We start from the raw sequence: 14,404 nt of genomic DNA on the forward strand, positions 1-14,404 counted from the left end.
TGGGGTATAAGGAACTCAGCTGCACAGGTGGCTGGAAGGCTGGGGAGGGGACGCTGGAATGAGTTCTGTGTTGTGAGAGGCGGAGCAGTAGCTATGAATGAGAGTGAGAAGCGAGCAAAGTCCGGAAATGGTTTTTGTTTGTGTTTGGGGTGAGACGGGCTTTCACCACATAGCCCAGGCTAGCTTCCAATTTGCCACCTCCCTGCCTCAGCCTCTGGAGTGCTAGGGTTACAGGTATGCACCGTCATGTCCAACACACCCAGTCTTGAGGTCACTCTTTGTAGCTCCTTAAGCCACATCCTGAGATAGAAAAGAATATGGAGGACAGGCCCTCAGCTGGAGAAAGTTGATTCTGCTTCCATGGCTTTTCACACTTAACAAACCCATAGGATTGTTGTTTTTATTCCAGCCAGATCTGTTTCCCATTGTGATCATCATTCTATTTTTGATATTTTTAAAATTTTATTTATGATAATAAATACTCTTTTGGGCAAACAGGAGCTGAATTGGGTCTTTCAAACCATTTTTCTACATTGACACTCATATTGAATTCTTTATGGCTTATGTGATGCAGCAAGGAGTTGGGATGAACATTAAGGTCAAGAAGGGCGGGTAGAACTGGAGCCCCTTGAAGGCAGGGGCCATAGCTTACCCAGAACCCAGCCATTTGCGCTTCCTGAGTATGCTATAAGGAATGTGCGTATAGGGCTGGAGGGTAGATTCCAGGTTAGAGAGCACAGTTATTACAGACTTAGTTTCATAATGCTTTTCTTTCCACAATTTTCTAAAAGGATTATCTCATTCATTCCCTCAAATCTGGACTCTCCAAATGTAACCCACTCAATGAAGGAAAACAGTAACCTCAATATAGTACAACCCACATCTGAATAACTAAACCAGGGTGAAGGGCCTGACATGACTCCCAAGCACACATTCTTTGGTCTTAAGAACATCCAGCCTCCAACCTGTCCACATGCCTCCCCAGCATGGAGGGTGTGTTCCTGTCTGAAGAGGATGCATGAAACTTGTTTCTCTTCACTGACTTTGGGGAAGACTCAGAATGACAGATCCTTCCAGGGCAAGTCAGGACAGACCAAGAAAATAAGAGACATGACCTTACAGAAGTGACCCCCTTCAGGAGAGAGACAGCACTGTAAGATGGTCATGACTTCTTCCATGTCTAAATTCTGGTTTAGAATTCTTATTCTTACCCTAAACCAATTCTTCAGAGTTTCTTCTTGAGTGGAATACCTCCGTCTTGTTTGGGCTCAATTTAGTTTTATTTACTTTATTTTTTGAAGCGGGCTGACATTGAGAAACAGAGATGCTGAATCACATTAATGACAGAGCCGTGAGAAACATTTTTGAGAAAAACAAAATAAAAATAGTCATTTCACACTCCAGTAAAATCTTCAGAAAAATTTCAAAACTGGATTGAGCCACAGCAGCAGCCATGGAGAAGGATGCATGAGGCTTTCCTCAGGAGATTGGAATGTGACATTTATTTGGATGAACACATTATTAAGGGTAAAATTGGACTCATGGCCCAGATTGACCATAGAGTCAATAATTTTTCCCACTTAAGGGAGACATGTACATTTGCATGCTGTCACTTGGATATATCTGGCGGCATTTAGAAAATGGGAGCTGTGCTTCTCTGGACTATAATTCCATCATTCCTTAAAAAAAAATAAAATAAAATCTGCTTGTCTGTGTGGAGCCTTCTGTGAGTCTCTTCACACAAAATCCTTTCTTGGAAGCCCTAAAAAATACTGCTAAGGACAAGTAGAGGCACACGGGCTCTCTCCTCAGCCTCGTTTCTGCCCTTCCCGCACCCCTTCTCTTTGCTCTGAGGAGAGCCAGAAGGGTTAGGTTATTATATTAAATAATAATTCCTGACGTTCAGCTCTTGCTTTCTGACTTCCTTGGATACAGTACTGTGTTTGCTCAGGGAAAATGGGTCACAGATTGCTGAAGGGGCTCCTCACCGTGCAGTGGTTAAGAGCTGTTTGTTTTTCAAATGCCTTAATTGTATGGTCTACCAGTACTGAAAAGTATACCCCTGCGCTAACTGCAACCAGATGGACAGAAACAACAAGGCGTTTGAAAAAGATAAATGCCCCACAGTCCCTCTGTGGCTGGTTTTATCGCCAGTTAATTTCATAATGGCTTCTTCTGGCATTGCAGGGGGGGGGGGAGTGGATATTTCCCCTGGGGTAGGAGCAGAGCCCCAGCAAAACTCAGGCAGCTTCCAGAGGGAGGGTCCTCCTTGCAGCCAAAGTGGTGAGAATTGGAAGAAATGTGTTGGTTTGGGGCTGGAGGTGAAGGGCGGAGCTGTTGGGAAAGTGGAATTTGAAGCCCAAGGGCAGCACATCGGGTTTTTGGTTTTTGGGTTTTTTTTTGTTGTTGTTGTTGTTTTGGTTTTTGGTTTTTTTTTTCACCTCATGCTTCTTGGTGCATTCCATTTTGTACTGCCTTCTGCTACGTACAGTGCAGGAGGTGAGGGGGTTGTTGGTTACTAGAGCAGAGGAGGTGGGAAATACACTATTAGATGATCTGATCGGTCCCTGGCAGCTCAAAGGTACAGAAGCAAAAGTGGTTACCGGAAGAGTGTTCCATGTTGGGTGAGGGTCATGTGGATGCTTCGATAGACTCAGGGTGAGGCTGACTTCTGGATCTTTGGTCCTTCTCCCAGGACCACAGTGTCCAGGCTAGAGATCAGCTCTGTGGGTGTGCCTTAAAACCCAAGGGACCAGCTTGCCAGACCGTTTGCAACCCACACATTCTTATTATATATCATCCTTACAGTATGGAGTCAACATGCTGGATTCAGGGCCTGTGAGGATGTGGGGAGAAAGTCCTGAAAGAAAAATAGGCAAAGAACTCATTGACCCTCTCTCTCAGGGAGCAGCTATGGGGCCAGGCACTGGTTTAAGATTTCATTTTGGAAAAAGAGTTCTTCCTCTCCTGCCCCATCATCAACTCTGACCCCATTGCCACCAACAAGAAGTCCTTGAAAATGGGGGGCAAGGAATTTGAGATGCTTTACATGCCCGTGTTAAAAAAAAGAAAAAGAATGCACACAAGCAGCGAAGCATGGACTCTCCTGGGGTTAAAGAAGACCAAAAAGTAGAAATAAATTGGCCAGTCAGTTATTAATGCTGCTTCTTCCCTTCTAGAACGATCTCCATTGAAGCCATTGAGTCTCTATGCTTACATAGGATGGGCTTTTCCTCAGAAGACAGTGGTTTTCTCTGAAATCTCCTTCAGCTCTTCAGCTCTCCCTCACCAGAAAATCACCAGACCCATCTTAAATATCGTCTGTGCTGTATGTCAGTCAAATCGCGATAAGGCTGGTTAAAAAGAAAAACATGAACATGTTTATTATGATCTTATGCTTAGTGAGACTTCTGATAGGTGTGGGTGTGGGTGGGGGTAGATACACATGTCTACATGTGGTTATGTGGTTATGGGCAGCACATGTATGTGGAGGTCAGAGGTCAACACTGATGTTTTCCTCGAATACTCTCCTACTAGACCAGTGGTTGGTTCTCAACCTTCCTAATACTGTGCGACCTTTTAATCCAGTTCCTCATGCTGTGGTGATCCTCGACCCTCAACCATGAGATTATTTATGTTGCTGCTTCATAACTTTAATTTTGCCACTGTTATGAATTGTAATGTAAATATCTGTGTTTTCCAATGGTCTCAAGCCACCCTTGTAAAGAGTTGTACAACATCCAATGGGGTTGCAACCCATAGGTTGAGAACCACTGACATAGACTCTAGGTCCTTGAGCTTGCTAATTCAGCTAGGCTCATCGACCATTGAGCTCCAGAGATCCTCTTACCCCCATCTCCCCCACATATTACAGATGTATACTGCTATACCAGATTTTAACATGGGTTCTGGGGATCTGAACTCATATCAACATGTTTTTTTGTGACCAGCACTTTACCCACCAAGCCGTCTGCCCAGCCCATTCTTTGGGACTTTAAAAACTAACTGATGAGACACACAGCTTGCTTCATAATAAAACTGGCTAATTTTTAATAAAATAACTCATTCATATTGATCAATATAGGAGTTCTCAATCACCTTAACATTTCAAATTTTTTTTATTAATTCTATTTTATGTGCATTGGTGTTTTGCCTGCATGTATGTCTGTGTGAGGGTGTCAGATCCCCTGGAACTAGAGTTACAGACAGCTGTGAACTTTTCCGTTTTCTCTTTTCAGATTTTTACCAAACTGTGTTCTACTTTTTATTGTTCTAAAACATCATAAGAGTTGAAGTATACATAGGTTCTCTGGGGCCCACTTCTTCCAACCGAATCTGCTGGTTCTGAAAGTCACTTGTGTGCCCACCATTGATGTTTTTGTACTGGGGTATAGCGTATTGCTGTATGAATAACACGTAGATTGTTCATTCATTCTTCTGTTCATGAACATTTGAACCATTTCAGATTAAAAGCTGAACTAAACAACCTTTAATAAACCCCTCGGCAGATACTTGTTTTATTTCTCTTGGATAAATATGTGTGAGCAGTACTTCAATGTTTAGGAGAATGTACATTTTGGTTCATATATAATACACATGCTAATGAAAGAAGACCTTTTATTAGACTTCACTATTCATACTAGATGTGTGGGTGGATCAGTGTGTGTTTCATAACATCAACCAGTTCTCTACCTCCACCTAGGCATCAATTCAATTATCACAAGGCCTGCATTTAGTACAGACCCTGTGGGTTAAGGTCTCTAGCCCATAAAAGTGCCCCTCCTCATTTTAGGCATTAATCATAATAGCAGGTCCCAAGGTTATCCACAGTCTGTATGAAGGTTACCAAGCTTTTCTCCTAGGTTCAGTAAATTTCCTGAACTCAAGAAAATACATGTAGTGGCTTATGGTCAAGGATATGATAAAGGGTGCAGATGAACATCCAGGTGGAGGGTACACAGGGTGAGGTCTGGAAGGATCCAAAGCACAGAAGCTTGCTTCCCATGGAGTTGGGGCACACCACCCTCAGGCACAGGGATGTGTTCACTGAGGGATGTAAACAACAACAACAACAACAACAACAACCAACCAACCAAACAAACAACCAATTTCATCACACAAGTGTGATCAGTTATGAACTCAATTTCTAGTCCCTCTTATCACCATGCAGGATAGGAAGTGGAACTGTAAGTCTCAAGCGTTGAGTCATGGCTTTCTGACAGACAGGCCCTATCCTGGAACAAAAGCTCTGCCTGGGGACCCATCACTCAGACTGTAGGGGTCAACAGGTCAGCACTGAGAACGAATATACATAAGTTTTTTATTATTTCACTTATACTCTAGAATAGTCCTCTTGGTCCCTAGGAAACTGCAAATCCAAAAAGTACAGCAAGCTATCACTTAACACCTAGTAAACTGTTTCACCAAACAACAGAAAACGTTGGTAGAAATTAGAGCCCTTAGGTATTGCTGCTGGGAATACAAAGGGCTTGACAGCTTCAGAGAGTTTTGCAATTCCAAATTGAACACTTTTATCCATTTAGTTGATCCACCATGCTGTCCATTGTCCATCACTGTCTAATTCCATAAAGGTCACATCCTCTGTGAAGGATGCTCCATGCCTATTGTATTCCCACAGACCCCAGCAAATACAGTCTACCTTCTACGTTTATATATTTGCCCTTTCTGAACATTGTATACAATTGGAATGCTATAATATATGGTCTTTCGTGTCAGTCTGTGTGTGTTCTTTTTCTAACGATAGTGTTTTCAGAGTTCATCCACGATGTCACATGTATTAGTATTCCATCCCTCTTAATCAACAAATAGCACTCCACCACATGCATGTGCCACATTGTCTTCACTTATCAACTGTCATGTGGACACTTGGGTTGTTTCTACTATTTTTGGCAATTATGAAGAATATTGCTATGTATACTTATGCATGAGATTTTGGATGAATAAATATTTTCACTGATCTTGAGTATATAACCAAGAGTGCAGTTATAAGTATGATTTCTGTTTAACGTTCTTGAGGAACTGAAAAATAATTTTGATAGCAGCTACACCATCTTGCACTTCTATTAGTAATGGATGAAGGTACCACACCAAGTTTGTCCTCAAGTCTCACTGTTGCCTGTACTTTTGGTAAGAATCAACCCACTGAGTGAGAAGTAATATCTCCTTGCTTAGGTTTTACCATTATATGATGGACACCTTGCCATATGCTTATTGGCTATTTACAGACATTCTTCAGAGGAATTTCTGTTCAACATGCTGTCTATTTTTAATTGGGTTATCTATTTATTGTTGAGTCATTGTAAGAGTTCTCAGTTTACATATGAATAGATGAGAGCCTAGAGAGTTGGCTCAGTCATTAAGAGTACTTCCTGCTTTCCCAGACGACTTGAATTTGGTTTCTACCATTCATGTCAGGTGGTTTGAACCTCTGTAACTCCTTCTCCAGGGCATCCAATGCTCTCTGTGGGCATCCTCATATATGTGGCCTATGCTCATCCAGATACCACCCCCACACACATAAGTAAAACAGTATATGAATATGAGTGTGTATGCTTATGTATATTATTTTTATTGATTTTTATGTGTACATACACAAGCACACATACTTCAAATCCTTATCAAATCCATGAGTTGTAAAAATGTCTTCTATTGTCCACCTGTACTTTAAATTTCCTGGTATTCTTCTTTGGGGTACTTTTTCTTCCTTGTTAATTTTGATGAAATTCAATGTATTTACTCTTACTAATTATTCTTACAGCTTTTATTTGGGGTATTGGGTATATCATGTAAGGTAAAATCATAAAAATTCACTCTTACGTTTTCTCCAAGAAATTTTTTAAGTCTTATCTCTTCCATTTAATGCACTTGTGTTCATTTCTATGTATGCCGTACAGAAGTTACTCAACTGTGAAATCCACATGAGAATGTCCAGCTACCCCGGAATATTTTGTTGGGGGGTATGATTAATTCTTCTCATTGAATTATCTTAGCATACTTGTAAAAAAATCAAGTTATCATAAATTTATGACATTGTTTTGGAGATTTTCATTTTTGGTAGATATAAAATGTCTCAATCACTGCATCTTTACATTAATTTTATAAACTCAGAAACCTGAGTCTTTTAATTTTGTTTTTTACTGAAGACCGGCTTGGTAAGGTCATGCCTCTTATGTTTTTGTGAGGATTCTAGTATCGTCTTGTCAGTTTCTTCAGGAGAGGAAGCTGGCTTTTGATCGGAATGTGTAGTAAACCTGTAGGCCATTCCAGAGAATGCCCCAGTTCCTGTTCAAGCCGGATCTTTACATGAATGCAGCTCTTGCCACTCCACTCTTCCTGCATTCTTTTAGTGATACGGTTTTCCTCAATGCAACGTCTTCAAATACTGTAAAATGTAATCTTAATTTGCTGGTCTTATCATGAGTTGAACTTCTTAATCTTATTTTAGAATACTTACTTTCACTGATTTTTGTACATTAGTCTTGCATCATAATCCTATGTGTATGCATGCATGTATGTATGTATGTTGGGGGCTGTCTAGGATTTTTTTTTAGATAGAAAAATCATGCTAAAGATATACACAGTTTTACTTCTTCTATTCAATATGAGTACCTGTTCACTTTCCTGAAGAATTCACTGAGTTGACTCTCCAGAACACTGTTGTTTAGAGGTAGCAAGAATTGAATCTTTATCTGTTACTTGTGTGTTGAAGAAAAGCTTGTGGTCTTTCATTGCTAGGAGTGATGTTAGCCTTGGGTTCTTATTAATGCCCCTCTATTCTTAGCTCAAGCATTTTTATCATGAAAGGGTGTGGATTATGTCAAATGGTTATTTGCATTTAATGCAGTGATATATGTGTTTGGTCCTTAATTCTATTACTGTTTTGTGGTACATTGATTGATTCTCATATGCTACATCAAGCTTAAATGCTTGGATAAATCCTACTTGGTCACGGTATATAATTCTTTTTATGCACATCTGAATTATATTTTCTGGTATTTTGTTGAGGATTTTATTATCAAAAGCCACCAGGGACACAGATTTATATGTTCTTTCTTTAACATGTGTTAATCTTGTATGTCAGTGCTTTCTATACCCCTACATATACCAATTATTAATTTGTGAAAGCAAGACACTTCATTTGTAGAGGTAGAAACAGAGTACATGATAAGGGTCAACTGCAAACTGTTGTGACAGTTTTTGCTATATACCAAATCCACTTTGGGCTGGGGTACAGTGGGAGGAATATGGAGTAAGATTAAGGTCTATAGATACTAAAAAGAAATGAAAAGAAGACAAGAGAGGAGAGGAGAGAATGGAAAGGAAGGGAAGGGAAGGGAAGGGAAGGGAAGAGAAGAGAAGAGAAGAGAAGAGAAGAGAAGAGAAGAGAAGAGAAGAGAAGAGAAGAGAAGAGAAGAGAAAACATTCCACATCAGAAGGCATGAATGGACCACCCCATGTCACAATCTACTTAATGGTTTAGTGTGTGACATTTTCTCAGTAAGTCAAGAAGTATGTTCTGCTTAATGATTGCTAAAAGATTATTGGATCTCCAGAAAGCAGAAATATGACCTGTTTTTCTCACTGTTCCATTGTTTGCCTTCTTTCTCCTAGACAACCAAAAGCCTACAGCTGGGTGCCCTAGCTTTCATCATCATGAATTTTAAGGACAGCAACAAAATCCTGCTGCTTTGTCTGAAACGGGATCGGAGAACAGAAAGATCTCACAAACAAGGCCCAAGTCCCAAATAGAACTTAGCTCCTTGAGGTCAGCTGAGCATAAATACATGTGCACACACACACCTCTGCCTGTGATCCCCTCAAATCCTCAAGTACTAAAGAACATACAAAGACCCACTTTAGTAAATGGGATGCATGTGATGGGTCTGGGGAAAAGGGAGGTCAAAATAAATGTTCTCCCTGGTTCTATGGTATCTGTGACACTGTGAAACTGAGGTTTTACTTACTCGCTCAATATTTTGCTTCATTATAATCATAGCACAAGCCATATCTGTTAGCTCTTGCTGTATAATAAATGACTCCAAAGCCAAGTGATTTGAAATACTGAACATTTGCTCTGTGTCCTGAAGATTGGTTGGATGGGCAGTTCTATTGACAAGAGCCAGACTCAGTCGAGTTTTCTTGGGAATTCATTCATGGATTTGCTACTAGCTGCAGGGTAGAAGAGGGCTGACTAATCAAAGATGGCCTTGGTTGGGAAAACCTAGCCTATATTCATAAACATAGTAAGAACCTTGAGAAATTACACCACAATTTGCATGTGATTTTTAAGCCTCGTTTTCCCAGTTCCTATATATAAAAAAAACACATAATCTCATTATACACAGAAAAGAGAAGGGATTAGCTGGGGCCTCTTGATCAAAATGAGTGGTAAGAAAACATGTGATGGAGTTAACTAACCATACTAGTTGAGCATGATCATGGATATTAAAAAATACATACATAGCTATCACTTTACTAAACTGAATCTTTATCCCTGATGACAAGAGTCATTCCTTGTGAGTGATTTCTTTAATCTTTGAAGTCAATGTGTCCTTTTGAGACCCATGCCCCTCCCTACATGTTTGTTGGGGGAAGAGTTCCATGGCTGACGCTAGCTACTTGGCTTCTCTTTCAACCTCTTCTCAACCTGCAGTGGAGGGAACTTATCCATTGAAGAGTGGGACTTATCTTTGAGAAGAAAAGCCAGTCCTTCCTACTCACTGACTCTCCTGAACATCCTAAGGCATTCATTCTTGGTCTTCCAATCTCCATCTTTGGAAACAATAAAGGAATAACAACTGTCAGAGGATTATTGGGGTCTATGTCTGTCTGAAGAGACTCAAAAGTCAGAGTTATTAAACCTGGCTGCCCCTTGCTGTGCTAAACATATATATGCACACGAAGCACTAGCCAGAGCTGGCCCTCCGAGCTCTATCTCCAGTTACTACTTGCCTGAAGAAGAGAATTGTGACAGCAAGTAGTGTGAAAAGAACAAGAAAGAATAGACTGGACAGTGAAATGATCTTGCAGTGAAAAAGAAAAAAACCAACCAAACAAATAAACAAGACCCAAACAGTTCACATATTAAAATGCACAAAAATGTGGGAGTTGCTCTCTGACTAGGCTTGGTTGTGGAGTCTCCATCATCCTCTCTAGGTCAGACTGGTAGAGCGTATGGGGGCAGAGACTCTGAACAGACCTTCTAAATTGTAGGGGTCTCAGGACTGATGAGGTGGCTCAGTGGGTAAAGGTGCTTGCTGTGTGTGCCTGGGGACCTGAGTTTGATCCCTGGAACTCCCATCAAGGTGTAAAGAGAGAACTGGTCCCATAGAGTTATCCTCTGCCTTCCACTGACTCCCCAACACACATCATGTAAGCACACACAGTGGGGGGAAAAAACATAAGAAATAAAATTTATATTTAAAAAAAAAAGATGGATATTGCTTCATCCTTAGCAGCTCCCACCTTCAGAAGTATTTGTTTTCCCAACTTCTGTTTGTGGCTTTTCTTAAAGTGACTCTCCTTTCTCCACAGAGAGCACAGAGAGACATCAGGGTCCCCACCCCATCTTCATGCCCACTGTGCAGCAGCTGAGATTTTCACACCCCTCAGGATGCCTGTGGAGTGAGGTCACAAGGTATTTCAGTTCTGTGAAGGAAGTGTGACTCACAGCAAAGGTGGGGGATGACAGCCAAGCCTGGGTACCAAGGTAAGACAGGATTTCAAGATTTTATGACTCTCCCTCTTCCTCTCATTCCCTCTCCCTCTCCCTCCATTTCCCTCTACCTCCCCACCTCACCCCTCACCCCCTGCCCCGGTAGCATATGGAAAATGGCCTATTATTTTCGTGACAAAAATTGCCTTTGGAAAAAAGTAAAAAATATTAACTTACCTCCAATTCAGAAATGCATTTCAAAATCTTACTGGATCGGTAATTTTGATATGTTCAGTTGATTCAGTTGGCTGTTACAGCACTGTATACCCCTGGCTGGCCTGAAACTCACTATGTAGACAAAGAAATCTACCTGTGTCTGCCTCTCAAGTGCTGGGATTAGAGATTTGCAACACCACTTCTGGCCATCTTTCCTTCTCCTCTCTCCTCTTCTTTGTCTTCCTCCTCTTCTTTCTCCTCCTTCTCCTCTTCCTCCTCCTGCTTTTTTTTTTACCCCATGACACTGGGAAGCACTTAAAAGCAGGGGAGGGGTCTTTTTAAAATACAGAAGACCAGGACAGTTGCTACGAGATAATGTCTTCCACATATGTCAAGAAAGCAGCACACATCAATGCTCAACAACACGGGTGCCCAATTCTACATATGTCAGGAAAGCAGCACACATCAATGCTCAACAACATGGGTGGCCCAAACAACACCAGCACAAGGATAGCATCAGTTGAGATGCAGACATGGGCAGGGGAAGTTTCACATGGTCACATCCACAGATGAAAAGCTACAGCTCATCAGTGGCTTCTGAGAGAGGGAGAATAAAGTCTCTTCCAGGGACAAGTTCTCACTTAGGTTGACCAATCCCAAGTGGTCAGCCCTGGACACAAGTACACACAAGCAAAGCTAAATACACCCAGTAGCTTGTATATATATTTTCGCACACACACATATATGTATATTACACTAAATAATAACAGTTAAAGAAGAGATCATGAATTTGGGAGGGTGGGCGTGGGAGAAGTTGGCAGAAGAGAGGGAAAGGTAAGAGATAGTTAGATGCAGTGTTCATGTGTGAAGTTCTCAACAAATAATGGAAATAATTTTTACAAAAGCATATGGAGACATGCTTTAGTGCGGAAAGATGAGTGAAGGTATCCTTCAAAAGTGAATGAGAAGAGGCTGGAGAGATGGTTCAGTTGTTAAGAGCAGTTATTGCTCTTGCAGAGGCCCTGGGTTTCAATTCCCAGCATCCACTGGTGGCTCACAACTATCCATAACTCAAGTTTAGGGGACCCAAAGCCCTCTTCTGACTTCAGCAAGCACCAGGCACACACATAGTGCACAGACACAATATTCGTACATAAAAATGAAATAACGCTAATGCACTTAAACGAAGAAGGAGGAAGAGGAAGAGGAGGAGGAGGAGGAGGAGGAGGAGGAGGCTGGAATGATAGTTCAGTCAGTAAGGTGCTTGCTGCTCAAGTATGATTCCAGAACACACACATAAAAGCCAGCAGGAACTGTTATCCTAGCACTGGGGAAAAAGAGATGGGTGGTTCCTTGGGACTTGCTGCCCAGCCAGTATAACCAAAAGGACAAGCTTCAGGTTGGGTGAGAGACTCTGTCAAAAATAAGACAGAGAGGAACTGAAGCCAAGCCCCAGTCTTGACCTCTGGCACTTACATGTGTGTACACACATGTGTAAGCATGCCTGTACACACATGTGCAAGCACGCTCATACACACATGCACACATACACACAAAAACACTTTCTTAGAAAAGGGAAGAAATAACAATGACACCCAATAATCTCATGTCACTGCAAATCTACATCAAGTGCCTTCACTGTGTGGTCAGTGTGGTCGTTGTATTGACCTGTGCAGTGTTGGGCAGGAAGTGGCAGCTGTGGCCTTGGCCTCTCAAGCTGTGCAAAGGAAGTCCAATTTCAGAGTGCTCCCACTTTGAAAGAAGTGAAGAAAGTCTTTCAGGGTTTTGTTTGTTTGTTTGTTTGGTTGGTTGGTTTGTTGGTTGGTTTTGGTCTAATTTTTAATTTTTTCCTAGGGTTTTTAATATATACATATTTTTAATTTTTGAGAATATAATGTCACAAGTTACATCCATGAAGTCTCACCAACATGGCTGTCTAAACATGACCTGAACACCAGTAGAAATGCAATGTGGATGAGGAAAGCCCAGAAGGCCTCAACCCTAGGCAAAGAAATGCAGGCAACTAAGAAATGCGAAGAGCCTGTAATCCCAGCACTCGGGAGGCAGAGGCAGGCGGATCTCTGTGAGTTCGAGGCCAGCCTGGTCTACAGAGCAAGTTCTAGGAAAGGCGCAAAGCTACACAGAGAAACCCTGTCTTGAAAAAACAGAAAACAAAACAAAACAAAAACAAACAAACAAAAGAAATGGTAAGAGCTGCAGAAACAGTCTTCCTAAGGAAGACAACACCAGCTGGTTACCCAGTATTAAATGGTCAGCCCTGCAAACACAGACACACACGCACACGCACGCACATGCACACACATGCACACACATGCACACACACGCACACGCGCACACACACGCACACACACACGCACGCACACACACACGAGCGTGCGCACGCACACATGCACTCACGTATGCACACACATGTGTGTGCACACACACACCGTTATACAGACTGAGCAAGTAGTATTTATGTATTTGGGAGTGTGTGTGTGTGTGTGTGTGTGTAACAACAATTAAGGAAAAAGAGACCATGAATTTGAAAAAGTGTCATCTTTATATTAAATGCAGATCAGAAGCTTCAGAGTTTCTGGAAATTGTGATAGTCCAGTTCAGTTGGGACAGGCTTGGTCGGGCTAGATGATGGACACATGGACTGGGAGATGAGAAATTAGGTCTGGAGAACTTGTTTATCTCCTCATTCTTGCATTCTGATTTGGGATCCAGGAGCTAAGAGTTGTAAGCTGAGAAAGAAACCGGCCTCCAACAATACAACTCATCATGGCCAGCCTCCTCGACCCTCAGCTGCAGCCTCTACCATTGCACCTCCCCAACTCTTGCCCCTTGCCCAGCCCCTTCCTCCTCTGTTCCTTTCAGGTGCCTATGCCCAGTTACCCAGCTCTGTGTCCACTTTCCTTTTCCAGGCAAAAACATCTCTCCTGTCTTTTCTCTCTAACGACTCATCTCTCCCATAACTCCAGCTACTTTCAAAAAGAGCCTTTTCCCTATAGACTGTCTTCCAGGACAACCAGGAAACCAAAGAATACTTTTTCTTCTGTCTCGGTCTGTGATTCCCTGCTCCTGTTTTGTGTCAACAGAACCTAAAGCATCCACACAGGCAAGGTTAAGGCATTTATTCTACCTCTTTGCAGTGATGCTTAGCTTCAGCCATAGCAATATCTGTCCTTGTTTGTGTGCTGAAATTTTAGGACCCTAGAAGTTTTCAGAATCTTGGGAACTCAGGAGGAAATTGTTTCTTAGAACAATCTGAATGAAAGCCACTGGACATCATTGGGGCCTGCCTTATGCTGCAAGATAATTTCTGGCTTTCTTGTAAGCTCTAATTGTGATTTCACACACATAATCATGGCTGCTGTCATCTGTCTCTTTTCTGGACCCTCGTCCATGTCACCTGTTATTTCTGAGGACAATCAGATTGAATGGATTAGTAGCGAAATACAGCAAGGGCCATTTGCCATGGGCAAGATGTTAAGTAGCAGCAGGCCA

Source organism: Onychomys torridus, chromosome 23 (genome assembly GCF_903995425.1).
Source record: "Onychomys torridus chromosome 23, mOncTor1.1, whole genome shotgun sequence".
NCBI lineage: Eukaryota > Metazoa > Chordata > Mammalia > Rodentia > Cricetidae > Onychomys > Onychomys torridus.